Source organism: Alligator sinensis, unplaced genomic scaffold (genome assembly GCF_000455745.1).
Source record: "Alligator sinensis unplaced genomic scaffold, ASM45574v1 scaffold301_2, whole genome shotgun sequence".
Lineage (NCBI taxonomy): Eukaryota > Metazoa > Chordata > Crocodylia > Alligatoridae > Alligator > Alligator sinensis.
The window spans coordinates 2,103,666-2,118,674 of NW_005841874.1; positions in this window are offsets into that span (position 1 = coordinate 2,103,666).

The following is a 15,009-nucleotide window of genomic DNA, read 5'->3' on the forward strand; positions in this document are numbered from 1 at the left end:
GTGATCAATGTGTGTCAGCTGTGTTACATACATAATCTGAGGGGCAAACTTTTTTTGGGTGTTAACTTTTATTGGGCCAACTGCAGGGCTGGGATAGATTTAGAAGCTTTTGGGTATCACGAGAACTCTTGCCTTTTGTGATACCTGGAAAATGTTGGGGCAAAGAATATAAGCTACTATCTGCTTTGGAGCAATGATACTGCTTGGTATTTACTGCTTTGTAAACCCACTTACAAAAGTATGTTGTTGCATGATACTTAGAAAAGGTACAAGATTGGCCGTGGATTGTGAAAAAACCACAGTTTGCCAAATATTGCCAGGTAATCTTCAGTGTACTGGACTACACAGGACCGAGAAGACTGGATCAAAGTAAAGTGCAAGGAAATCGGTTCCACTACCTCTGAAAATGATGTGCTAAGCTGAACCTGTAGACGTGCAAATGCTTGCTGTGATGCACTGTAATTACAGCATGTTGGAGCAGACTCGATTAATTGAGCACTAATTAGCACGCTTCTGCAGCCTTGGCATCTCATATTCAGCATCCCCATGCTTCAAAATGGCTTTTGTTAAAGCATCCCCACTGCCATTTTGAAGCTCAGGATGCTAAATACACAAGACTGCAGGTGCTGTAATTAGAGCGGCTCCTTAGAGCGGCTCTAATTAAAGCACCTCTCCTCCATCCCCATCCTGAGCATGTATAAACCCTTTGGGATTTAAACATGTGTCTTAAGTTTGCAAACTTCTATTCCCATTTCTCCCCGCTCCCAGAACACATACCCATCCTTCCTTAGTCTCAGGGTTTAATTATGGGCTCAGTGGTGTAAATAAGAAACAGCTTTTTTTTAGTCAATTAAGTTACATTTTCTCAAAGGAGTCCTTAGTAAAAAAAACATTGACTGTTTTCTACCTACTGTGAGTAAGAATGAAGTGAGAGGAGAATCAGGCCCTTCGTTTATTTAGACTGCATAGCCTCAAATATCCATCCTCACAAATACTGATTTAGAGAGAGGGTAGAAGTAATACCTGTCCATGTCTGGTACGTCTTTACGTAGTTTGTTTAAATGCTTTGGTATATGTTTCTCTACCAGCCAGATTTCACAAGTGGACGGATTTGAGCATCTTTCTGTGTGCTGGTAACATGCCTATTGTAAACTCTAATTTCTGATGTTATGATTCTGTGAAGGATTTTCTTTTTTGTCAGTTCTTGAACTAATAGTTCAGTCCTGTTCGCTGGACTCTCCTGTCTCCATAAGAGAGCAGTCTTATCTGAAATTCTCAAAGTGGTGTCTTTTTGTAGCGGGATAGCAGTCTACAACGAATGTACAGGACCACAGAGATCCACTCATGCTCTTAATTATGTCTGTATTTATACCCTAGTTAATCTCTTTATTCATATTTGGCTTTCAGGTAACATTGCAATGTGAACTCTTCAAACAATCCCAGCAAATATATCAGAATATTACAGATTTGTCATGTATAGCTGGTACAACATATGGGATCTTAAGTCAGGCAAAAAAAATGCCCCTTCAGCAAATCTAAGGCTTTCTATTAATAACAAGTACAAAAAACATCTGTTTTGCATGAGAATTATTTTCTTGTTGAGGATGTTTTAATTGGCATGAGTGAGAATGTCATTCTATAAATGAGAAGAGAATGGATTGATCTTATCGCAGGGGTTTAAGCCTTTTTAATTTAAAATGACATAGAATACTTTGGATTGCAAAACATTTATTTCATACCAGTCCCATCATCAAAACTATGCAGTTCTAACGCTGGATTGCTTATTTATCTGATGGGATGTTGAGAAAAGTACAGCTAATCCTACTAATATTTCAAATTGAAATTCCAGAGAATTTAAATAATTTGTTTATAAAAGCAGATTTATTACAGAAGCAGCTGTTGTATGCATCTATGAACATGCACATATAGAAAGTTTGCATGGTTATGCCATAAATTGCTAACTGCTTGCCTTTGTGGGCTGGATATATAAGCACCCAGACCTTTGTTAATGGCATTGGGTGGGTTAATGAACTCCTCCTCTGTCTGGACATTAACACTGGGAGGTAGGTTTATATTAGAAGGTGGATACGCAGGAGGAGCATAGACACCCAAGGCCATCTTTGAAGTGCAAGTGCTCCCAGGGACTCTGAAAACTCTGTTGACATCAGTGAGAATTTTACTATTGGTTTAATGGAGAAGAGTCAGAAGGATGCTGAGCACTTTTGAAAACCCACCAAGAATGCATATAATCATGTCTTTTTACCATTTAGCTTGAAACATTTCTGTATCTCATGATCGTCGCTATTTCGTGCATTAGCGCAGAACAAGATTTTTCACTGCGTCGTTCTAATTCTGAGTAGATCAAAGGCATCTCCAGGGGATTTTATTCAATGCTTTCACAATGCCTAGGACAATTGGTCCTTATCCATTGTTAGGGCTCTTAGTAGTTATGGTTGTAATAAGGACAATGACAGTTTATTGATGGATGTCAGCTCTGTATTAATTTATGCCTTTATGATGCGATTTAGAGGAAATGTGAATCTTCAAACCCACCATTCATATAGTCTTTTCATATATTCATAGTTATTAATAAACTAATAGGGACAAATGTGGATAATGTTGTCATTGATCTGTTTGTTGCTGTGTCATATAATTATAAGAATGATGTTCCTGAATAGCACCATAAGCTCTATATTGAAGAGGGCTATTTATCTTATCATTAACTAGATAGGGAAAAAAAAATTAATGAAGGTGGAAGAGACACCCTAGTTAAGGACTTTGCCCTCATCTGATTTTAGTTGTCTCTCCATGTAGGATTTAATTCTTCCGCCCACCACAATTGTGGGTTCGTGGATCAGAGGATCAAAAGGGACCATTGGTTCATTTGTTAGAACTCCTGCATCACACAAACTATAGGATTTCACGTGTAAAACCCTGAACTGATCCAGGGAATATAGGCTTGATGAGATCACATCTTCCAGATTATAGTCAGCCTTGATTTGACAACCTCAAAGATTTGAAGGCCCAACACTTTCCTTAGTAGCTTGTCCCAAAGGTTAGTGGTCCTCACTGTCAAAGAAAAATTGCACCTAATTTTTCATTTGACTGTGTGTCTTTAATGTGGCTCTCGTACCTTTTTCCGGTAGATTAACGAGCCCTGCAGTACTAGTATTTTCTTCCCGTAAAAGTGCTGATACTCTGTAATCAAGTCACATCTTAAAGTGAAAAAGTTTGAGTATTCAAAGACACTGACTATAAGGCATTTTCTTCTGTGGTTGAATAATTTCTCGGGCTCTGTTTGGTATCCTCTCCCTTGTTATTCTGCCCCCTTTTTAAAATATGTCCACTAGAAGAGAACATATATTCTAGAATTGGTCTCACCAATGCTGTAGAGTTTGTAGCCAGAAAATCACGCCCCTACCCCTACTCACTATTTCCCTGTTCATACATTCAAAGATCACATCGTGTTGTGAAACCATTACACAGGGAGTTCCTGTTGAGTTGCTTGCTAGTAAATCCTTTTCTGCCACTGCTTTCTAAGATTTCATAGATTTCATAGACATCAGGGCTGGAAGGGACTTCGGAAGATTGAGTCCAGCCCCCTGCCCCAGGGGCAGGAAGTCAGCTGAGGTCATAGGATCCCAGCAAGATAAACATCCAAATTTCTCTTGAAGGCGTTCAATGTAGGTGCTTGAACCACCTCCGGTGGCAGGCTATTCCAGACCTTGGGGGCTCGGACAGTAAAGAAGTTCTTCCTTATGTCCAGCCTGAAACGGTCTTGGAGGAGTTTATGACCATTCGACCTTGTCATTCCTTGGGGTGCTCCGGCGAACAGACGTTCCCCCAGATCCTGGTGAGCACCCCTGGTTAACTTATAGGTGGCCATCAGATCACCCCTGATCCTGCGCTTTTCCAGGCAGAAGAGTCCCATAGCTCTCAGCCTCTCATCATATGGTCTGCTTCCCTGACCTCTGATCATGCGCATGGCTCTCCTCTGTGCTCTCTCAAGCTTCTCCACACCCTTTTTGAATTGTGGAGCCCCAAACTGGACGCAGTACTCCAACTGCAGCCTCACCAAGGCCGAGTACAAGGGGAGAATGACGTCCCGGGATTTGCTTGAGAAGCATCTATGGATGCAAGCCAGCGTTTTGGTCGCTTTACTAGCAGCAGCATGACATTGAAGGCTCATGTTCATCTTGTGGTCAATGATGACCCCCCAAATCCCTTTCGTGTGTAGTGCTAGCCAGTGTAGCACTGCCGAGCCTATAGACCTGCTGAAGGTTTTTCTTCACAAGGTGGAGAACCTTGCATTTTTCAGCGTTAAACACCATCAGGTTCTCGTCTGCCCATTTCCTGACCCTGTCCAGGTCAGCCTCGATCGCCCTCCTGTCCTCAGGTGTGGATGCTTTACCCCAGAGTTTGGTGTCGTTGGCAAACTTAGCCAGTCCACTTCTGACTCCAATGTCCACATCATTAATGAAGATGTTGAATAATATAGGTCCAAGGACAGAGCCTTGGGGGACCCCACTCGTCACAGGGCACCACGACGATTGACTTCTGTCAACCACCACCCTCTGGGTCCAACCACGAAGCCAATTCCCCACCCAGCGGATCGTGGTCAACCCGAGGCTGCAGTTGGCTAGTTTTGCCAAGAGTTGATCATGGGATACCAGATCAAAGGCTTTTTTAAAGTCAGGATATATGACATCAATCTCTTCTCCCTTGTCCAGGTGATAGGTCACCTGGTCATAAAAGGAAATAAGATTGGTCAAGCAAGACCTACCCGCAACAAACCCGTGCTGGCTATCTCAAGATGTAGTTCTCTACTTCATGAATAGCATTTCGTCTTCCTTCCTAGAAGTATGACCTAATTCATGCTTGTCTGAATGGACCCAGATTACTCTCTAGGTCTGTCCTGCCCTCTTCACAACTGCAAATCCTTGTCATGGATACTGCAGAAAATGCAGTTTTGCCAGAAATTCCAGGCAGTCTTGAGTGTACTGGGCCAAAAGCACACCCACAAAGGGAAGTGCAAGGCGCAACCTCTGAGCAGTGACTTGCTAGGCGGACCATACCAGGTTTGAACACAGGGCTTCTAGGATTCTAGCGGCAGCTTCCCAGACCTGATGATTAGGTCTTTGACTCTCATGACATTTTTTCACAAATGTGGAAGTTTATGGAACACCTTGTTTGGAAACCTGTTAACATGTAAGTGGATAGCTGAACTTATTTCAACCTCTGTGACTGAATTATATTCAATAAACTTTTCACTGGGAGAGTTTGGTGCTTTCTTGAGTAGCCAAAGTTGACCTTTGCAAGCTGCTTCTCCCATTCCCACCCCCGACCTCAACACACTCGGGGTTTCATTTGGTCTCGGTGGCGCAAAACGAAAAAAGCTCCATTTTCATCAGTATAGTTACACTCATATAAAAGCCTGATCCAAACCCCATTGGCGTCAGGAAAAAAAAGACTAACTCTGATGCATCTTGTTCCTTGGATGAACCTTTCATCCAGCTGTATTAAATCTTAGTTGTCTGAATGAACCCAGACTGCTCTCTGCCTGCTGTCTCATTTGTTACTGCTCTGAAAATCTTTTGTCATCCCCAAATTTGATCTGAAATCAATAAAACTACGTGCATGTTAAAGCACTGCTCAACAAAGGTGTCAGAATTGGGTCCCTAGGTAATAAATTCATGGTGCCAGAGATCCTAACGTGTTTTGTCTCGGGTAGAATTGCACCCACGAGGGAGCTTTAATAAATAACCACCACACTAGAAGCTAGATCTTACATTTGAATTATTGGTTGCTGCTAGAAAAAAAACTAGATGCTTCGTATGTGAGATACTATTTAGTGTGGTTTCAGAATATATTTGTAGCATTAAATGTGATTTTTGTCAGTGTGGTTGTATTGCTTAAATGTTAAATTATGCATGCTTGCATGGCTAAGGGAGGTAAATGCATATAATTTCCTCTTTTTTTGGAAGGAATAGGAAAGTCACCAAGTTAGAATACCTTTTTGGTCTCTCTCTTTTTTTTCCCCTCTGCCAAAAAACACGAATGCAGGGCTCTGTGTTCACTTTGCAGAAGCCGATAAACCTGGCTGTGTTACTCATCTCTCAGAATTTACAAACCCTTGAAGTTGCATCTAGGCTGGATGCCTCCGTTCTCGCAAAATTCCCACTTAAATTGCTACACGCACAGAGTCAACTGTGCACCCTTAATCTGGATCATTTATTTTTTGAGGAAGGTAAGCAAGAGAAGTACAACTCTGCAATCCTGCTAGCAGGGAAACCAGTGTGCGTCTCGGTATAGAAAAATCCTCAACCTCGCGTCCCCTCCCCTGCCTGCTTCCCCAGAGAGCGGAGGACACGTGATTATATTCTGAAGGTGTAGTAAGCAGAAAATCAGTCTGAGCTGGGAAAGCAGAGCCAGGATTATAGCTTGGGGTATTCTGATTCCCAAATCTACAACCTATCCTTGAGGAGTTTACATAAACTCTGCACTCAAGTTGAAATTGTTCATATTTATTTTAATTTTCAATGACACACCTGAATTTATCTCTGTTCTGTCAAATTTCTTACCTCTGAGTAATTTATCTTCCTTCTTGAAGTACCCTAGCTTTTCGGATACAGCTGACCTTTCAGAAGGACTAGGCGTTCAATCTAGTCCCTAATAAGTCCCCAAGGAAGTCTCAACTTATTCAAACAGTGCAGAAAATCATCTCAAAATGAGAAGGTGGGTGCATCAGAGGTTTTCAAATGTCTCTTTAGAACAAAGAGTCACTGCCCTGCTTTCTCTCACCACGTCATCTAACCCTGCCTTGCTCCCTCCCAGTGACGCTGTCTTGTGGAATCTAACATTAGCCTCCTGCCAAAGCCCTAAATTGTGTCCAGTAAATTATGTCAGCCTCTTACGTAATGCAGAGGATGAGGAACCTAGTTGACACCTTTGCCTGTGGCCTTTTTAGACACCAGCCGTATGCCAACCTCCAGGTCAACCTGCACAGCAGAGGAGATGGACTGTCGTCTTCTTCCTCAATTGTTCTATAGACTTTTCTTTAAAACAAAAGCTGTAGGACTTTAAAAGGGCCACTCTAATGATGTTAGTGGAGCAAGGGGCTGGCCAGCTGGGTGTCTCTGTGAACACTGGAGTACCAGGTTCCTGAAATCTCTTTTTCCTCGTGGAGGATATAATCCACAGAGCCTTGCTTTAACAGGTCAAGTTAAAGTTAAGATGATGGTAGCAGTCTGTGAAATGAGAGAAACAGCCATTACTCTCCTGGGGCTGCTTGCCCCGGGTAAAACAAATAGGTTCCGTTCAGTTTTTAGTGGCCAAGTATCTGTGTTCGCTTCTTTTGTAGAGAGGGCAAGAATGGTCTAGGCCATGGGTATAAACCCTCATGCTCTAAGGCTGGCTTATCCAATTTACAGCCCATGGGCCGCCATGCGGCCCGCCAAGCCATTTTCTGAGGCCTGAGGTGCTGTGACAGGAAACAAAAGGAAATGCTGCTCCTCCACGGCTTCCTCTACCCGGTGCTGTACGCCCAGGTGTCCCAGGGCAAGCCTGCATTATGCGTCTTTCATTCACTGGGAAGTGAGTAGAAGTGAAAGTGTTTATTTTAGTCAAGTGTTTGGTATTATTTCATTGTTGCTTTTATACTTTTTTTATTTTGGATTTTAAACCACATTTCCAGACCCATTTCATTGTCACCTCCTGCAACTTCAGTGGAGTCGAAGGTTACGTGACATCACTTCCTGATGTGATACCGCTTCCTGTGAGGTCTTTGAATATGGCTCGCCGGCCCACTGGGTGATAAAAGTTCAAGATCCGGCCCCACATTCAAAAAAGGTTGGACACCCCCGCTCTAAGGCATAAGCCATGCTCTAACTAAAGAGAGTTACAAAAGTACATCAAGGGCAGGATGTTCCATAATTAACCATTATGGGGCTTTTTCTGTGGACCGCTTGGTAGTGGTTACCATCAGAGAAAGAAGGCTGATGTAGACTGAGAATTCATGTGTTTCTTGTCTCGGACGGCCAGGGCCGACTCGAGTTACGCTCGTACGTCAGGGCGGGCTGGTGAATGGAGAGGCAGACACAACTTATTGGTTGCAAAAAACTTTACTCACGCCGCTTGCAATCACGACGCAGGTGGTCCGGTCGTCGGAACAACCACACGAGTTGTTCCAGCTGGCGGGGCCCAAGCCAGTTAATCCGTCCGCAATTCGAAGCCGGCGGGGAAAGGGGTACGTCGGGGTTGCGCTCGGTGATGGGAAGAAAGATGGAACGGTGATCAGTCTATCAATTGGCAGCCGCAAGTCAGATACAGCCACAAGTCAGATAACTTCAGAGGCACTCTGCAGCGTGCTCAAAGGTCTTTGACTTGGGCGGAAGCCGCGCGGAATTTTAAACGGCCAGCGAGCCAATTACTAGCCGCCACGTGTGAATAATTTAGCACTGGCCAATAACGGGGCACAAATTTACATTCAAATAGCGGGAACTCTTTGCACCGTGCATCTCCGTTCTGCAAAGAAGAAATGCATCCTGCAAAGGAAACTGCAAATTGGCGGGAACTCTCCTGCACGCAGGCTCTCAATTGCAGCAGAACACTCTGCCGTGCAAAGGAGCTCTCATGTGGCCAGGAAATTCCATAGTGCCGAGGCACAAAAAATCACTGGGTCGTGACATTTCTAATTACCTACTCACTCCTTGAGGAAGAAAACCCAGGGTCTAGTTTGAAGAGGAAGGTGATCTAGTTCGTCTGCAGCTATGCCAATGGCGTAGCTACGCAAACAGGAAAAAACTACTTCTGTCACCAAGCACGACATCTCTGCTGGGGGCTCTGCCAATATAGCTGTGCCTGCACAGCCGTGGTGGCAGCAGCCCCATGGGGTAAATGAGCCCCAGGTCAGGGTAGGTAGGGAAGCTTGCGTGTCCCGGCTTTATCCGGTCATCAATATGGCACCATCCAAACATACTTTAAAAAAAAAAATTTGAACCAGTGTTAATCTGTTTGTTATGGGTTGAGTCGGCCAATAAGAAAGAAAGCGTCAGCCCTGTCTTGTGCTTTGTGTTGCAACGGTCATCATGACTACACAGTGCACAGGTTGTGCAATGACCAACGCTTACACGCAATCTATAGCACTGACACATCCTGTTTACAAACAGGGGTACATGCCTGGGTAGCTGGTTGTGTTGTGTGAAACCGTAGTATAATATCAGAAATGGGAAACCCAGTTTAGACCGCACACCTTGTATGCCTGTCTTCTGGAGATGCTGTAATTCAGGGGTGTCAAACATATGGCCCATGGGCCAGATCTGAGCTGTGGAACCATTCTGTCTGGCCTGCCAGTAGTCTGGTGGGCTACTAGAAGTTGGTGGGTGTGAACTGCCTCAAAATTTGGGGTCCCTGGAGAGACACGACCATCCGCGGCAGGCCTGAGTCCAAGCCGCCACCTGAACGTAGACCCAACCTGTGCTGGAGCTGGAATGTGAATGCAACCCATGCTGCTGCCCAAACATGGACCCAAAGGAGCTGCTGATGGCCATGTAGATCCAGCTTGGGAGGAGCCCCCATGTTTCGAATATGGCCTGAGGCCCGGGGTGAGTTTGACACCCCCACTGAAATAATAAGCCTGCTATTGTGTATTGTCTTTTGCCTAATGGAATATTTATTTCCATAGATGCTGAGGCATTTATAGGGTATGTCTACACTGCAGACTTCAACAGAGTGCTGAGATAATTGAGATAGCTTTAAACAAGTTGGCCCAGGGAGTTCTGTGAACTAAATTACCCTCTTTATCTTGCCTGGGGCTCTATACTGCTGAGGCTAGATGCATCTAGTACTGCAGCTGATTTAAAACTAGTTCCTGTTCCTCTACAATGGCAAAAACCCCACTGACTTCAGTGGCAATAAGAACATGCTCTTCCTGTTCTTGCTCTGACCTTAAAGAGGTCCCCTGCTCCTTAGCACGCAGGACGTGGCACTCAGGACCACATAGCTTCGAGTATGGGAGGCAGTGTGCACGGAGCATGGTGGCGTATTTGAGCAAAATAACTTTGCCCTGTAGACCTCTCCTAATTTAAACAGCACATTCACTTACGTGCTAGGAAAAATAATGCTCTGTTCTACTCATGTACCTCCACCGAATCATCAAATGTTATACACCATTCTGGCAAGCCCTGGAGAGGCAGCGGGGTATCATCAACCATAGTTTACAAGCTGTGAAAGCACAGACATTATGACTTGGTCAAACTGCAAGTCCATGACAGATCTAGAAATGGAGGCTAAGGATCCTTTTCTCAGTTTACGCCGTTCCTACTGGACCTTTCTTCTCCTATACTGAAGGAGAAATTAGCTATATCAGTATTGTGAACAGGGTAGACAGCTCTTTATGCTGCCTTTTGGACTGAATTATTGAGAGAAACTTCAGCCAGAACCGCAGCTATTTTAGAACCAGCCAGTGCTGTAATTTGGGCTGAAGGAGAAGTTATTACTTGTAACTAAGAAGATAGGTTTTGGAATCTGCAAAGCTAGAAAATAAATTATTACCATGAATTCTTGAAAAACAAATATAATTGGAAGACACAACACGAAGACTTCTAGAAAATAACAGTGAACCTCCTTACATGAGCAGTGCTTCTTAAAATACTGCTTAAATTTGCACAATCTTCTGTGCAAAGTTAGTTAGGAATTATTTTAAGTGTTTGCAGAATTGGGCTCCGATTCAGCACAGGCATAACCCAAAGCTCACTGAAATCAAAGCAAAAACTCCCATTGGTTTCACAGGTTGTTTTTTTAAATCCAGCCTTAAATTAGTTTGTTGCTCTGGTTCAAGTGCACAGTTCTCTTAATGAGCAAAGGAAGCGATGAATAAACTAAATAAAGGAGATGAATATTTGTTCCCTACACTGTATTTGTAGCACCCTCAGATATCACTTGTAAAATGAGTAGGTAAAACATTTCATAGAGAAATGTGGGCAAAAGTCTCTAAAATAATTAAAATAACTGGGGAAAAATGAGATTTCTATGACCACATAGAAAAGTCATACCATTTATGGAGCATACAATTATCTGTAGTACATAGATGAGCAAAATGGATCATGTAGTATTATGTGACAACTCCACCTCATGATTAACTAACCCTCCCTTCTCCCAATCTACCAATTAAGATGAAATAAAAGGAAAGCCACACAAAATAAGAGAGAACTGTTAAACACGCGGACATCAAGGAACCCATTTAAAATGTTGCCCCTGTCCCGAGGGATACACTATGTAGACAGAGCTTGTCTATCAGGTTATGTGTAACGTTGCACTAGCTCTCCAGACGGCATGATTTTTGTCTTCTGCCTGCAGAAGGGAATCCACAGCATGTTTACAGGGATGGCGATTAGCTAACCTGATGAAATACGTTTGCCCGTTTAGTTTAGTCCCTGGAGTTATTGCTCACGTCTGCTGAGCTGGTGTGTTGTGTACAGGGCTGTTTGCATTGACTCTTAGCTGCAGTCACTAGTCTCAGCAACAAGCTTCTCCAAAGGATTTAAGGTATCCAGGCAACTAGTGTCTCTCAGGATAGCTGACTTCAGTTATCTCCGTACCTACAGCACTGAGCTGACCCTCAATTTTACTGTTCTGCAGCACCAGCGCAAGTCACTCCTATAGTCCGTAGTGACTCTTCTCTCCCTAACATCAATTTAACTCCACCAACTCCCACTCAAATTGCCCTTTAGTCTCTGGAATAAGTGAAGGGTATCAGGCTCTTATGTGTGTGAAGGACACGTACCATTTCTGAAAACACCATCTTCCTTGAATCTAGTGGGTGTCAGTGTTTTCTACGGCTTGTTAGATCAGATTGTCCAGCTACTACATAGATCTGTAGAGGCTTTCTTTACCTTTCTTTAAAACTAGTTCCCAGCTCTGAGATATTACCTCTCTCGAAATACTGTGTTCTCAGCCCACCTTTTTGAGTGTCCATAGTTTGGTTGCAAGAAGTGAGGATAAGACAAACCAATCTATAATCCTCCTGCATCCTTCAGGTATCCGATCTGGTCTACACTAAAAAGTTTTGGCAGCAAAAATAGTGCTATTTCACCCAAAGCCCTCTTGTAAATATAATTATTCAGGCAAAAATAATAATAATTTTTAAAAAAAGACCCGTTGCCAGTATATTTTATTCTGTTTGAGGAACTGCTGTAACCGATCCCAGGGCTGGCCAGCCTGCAGCATGGATGCCGCAAGTGGCACAGGCAGATTAAGTCTGACACACAGCAGATAAGGGTGGGGACAGGCAGGACTGTGGCAGATAACAGAGCAGCAGGACTGGGAGGGGAAGGGAATCAAGAGTGGTACTCAGGGTGGGTGGGGGGCTAATTTGTGGCACACCTGCCATAAAGGTTGGCCTTCACTGACCTGTCCCATTAACACCTTTCTTTGGCTGGTATAACTTTGCACCCACAGAAGTTCCTCTTCTTTTAGCAGCTCAGTGCAAGCTGCATTTCTCCAAGGGACTTTGCCAGCATAGCCTTATCAGCAGCCCTTTGAGTGTAAAAAAGGCCTAAGGCCAAAAGTGACTGTAAAGATGGGATGCGTGTTCATTTTGCCTTAATGATTCCAGAGCAAACGCAGGTACACAGCCTGTATTGCATACTCACCCAGAGACGCGAGGTAGGTAGGGGTCTTTGTGGAAAATGCATCAGCCTCAACGAATAACGATTCTGTAACTGAAACTTAATTTAACAATTCTGTCTATCACTGGTAACTTATAAATGAATCTGGTGTTGAATCTGCAGAATTAACAGTAGCAGAAAATGATGCTGGCCAGCAAGGCAAGAAGCTGTGACTGAAGATAGGCAGGGAGCAGCTATGTGGGGGGAGAAGATGACGTTTTTATTTAGTTCCCCGTTTCTCATCGTTACCCGCTTTTGAAGTTCAAGCCTTAAACATAATCAGCACCTGGAGGCAGGCTCTTCTGCACAGTGCCAGGGAAACCATCAGCCCATGGCAAGTAACTTAGATGATGGATTGTACAGGATAGTTTGGAGAGGGATGATCCTGCCTCAGGCAGGGAGTTGGATTCTAGAGGTCCCTTCCAGCCGACATCTCTATACAAAATACTACAACCCCCCTTTGCAAACAGAGGGATGGTTGCAGCGGCATTACGTTCTCCCACACGTCCTCACTAAACCATCGCAAACGTTTGGCTTTATTTTTGCATTGAAAAATCAAACAGGGTGTTTCTGCCCAGTCAGTGGAGCAGCTGCTGCGTCTTCCTGGGCTTCTGGCTCTTCTTCCTAGGGCCAAAACAGTGCTGGGCATCTCGGCCTCTAGTTCTAGCTGACGGCTAAGGTGGTGCTGGCAGCTCATCCTCCTGGATTTCGACTCTTGCCAGAAGGCGCCAAAGGCTCGTGTAGCACCAGCTGTGAGTAGGGTTGCCAACTCTGTTTGAATGGGAGGTTTCCAGAACGCCAACATGCCCGCGACACACAACGTGAACATGCCCATGTGTTTGCGTACAGGCAGTCCTCGATTTAAGATGTTTCGAGTTACAACGAATGGCACTTACAATGTTTATAAATTGACACCCTATTTGGACTTTTGGACGTCAGTTTCAAATTTAAGGCGCTTGATCTGATGCCACGCCAGCGAACGTGTTTCCGGCGGCGCCCATCTCCCTGGAGAATGTCTGCCCAAACTTCCTTGGACACTTTCGTTAAGAAAGCATACGAGACTCCAGAAGACCCTGCAGCCAAGACTCCTGAGAAGACTCCAGCCCAGAACCTGTCAAAAAGTCCAATTGAGAGCCCATCAACAGGTCCAACCATGAACCCTTCAAAAGGTCCAACCAAGAGCCCTTCAAAAACAACCAAGAACTCTTCAAAAAGTCCAATCGAGAGCCCATCAACAGGTCCAACCACGAACCCTTCAAAAGGTCCAACCAAGAGCCCTTCAAAAACAACCAAGAACTCTTCAAAAAGTCCAACCGAGAGCCTGTCAACAGGTCCAACCACGGACCCTTCCAAAACAACCATGAACCCCTTAAAAGGTCCAACCAAGAGCCCTTCAAAAACAACCAAGAACACTTCAAAAAGTCCAGCTGAGTCTGTCAACAGGTCCAACCATGTACCTTTCAAAAGGTCCAACCAAGAGCCCTTCAAAAACAACCAAGAACTCTTCAAAAAGTCCAATCGAGAGCCCATCAACAGGTCCAACCACGGACCCTTCCAAAGGTCCAACCCAGAGCCCTTCAAAAACAACCAAAAACTCTTCAAAAGTCCAACCATGAACCTTTCAAAAGGTCCAAGCACGAACCCTTCCAAAAACAGTCACGAACCCTTCCAAAAGTCCAACCGAGAGCCCGGCAAAAACAACCAAGAACTCTTCCAAGAGTCCAACTGAGAGCCCTTCACAAGGCCCAAGCATGAACCCTTCAAAAAACAACCACGAACCCTTCAAAAACAACCAAAAACCCTTCAAAAAGTCCAACCAAGAGCCCGTCAACAGGCCCAACCAGGAAGCCTTCTAAAGGTCCAGCCGAGAGCCTTTCGAACAGCGCGGCAAAGTCACCTCCAAGCCTTCGTTCCCAAACACGCCCGTGCGGCTCGATGGCTCCCCTGTCAGCGATGGAGCGCGAAGCTCTGGGTGACTTTTGGTGACAACGAGGCGTCGGGCCCAGGCTCGGCAACCGACCCCCCACGTCTCGCGCTGTGCCGTGCCGCTCCGATGGGCCCCTCGGTCCCGGGTGACGCTGCTTCGTGGCAGTTTCCCGCCGTGGCCGTGGCCCATGCACCGGTGATGGAGCACGCGGTGCGGCCTTGACACCAGGGAGGACACGGCGGCACGTGCGCGTGGGCTGGTGGAAGCCCCCCGCCGCAGGAGGTGGGCTGAGGGGTGGTTGTGAGGGTGCCTCTGAGGTTGGGGGGCGGAGGGGGGGGTGACCCCCTTCCCCCCACTTACCCTCCCCCCGGGAGGGAGCCAGGGGCAGCGGGCGCACTGCGCATGCGCGGGCGGCGG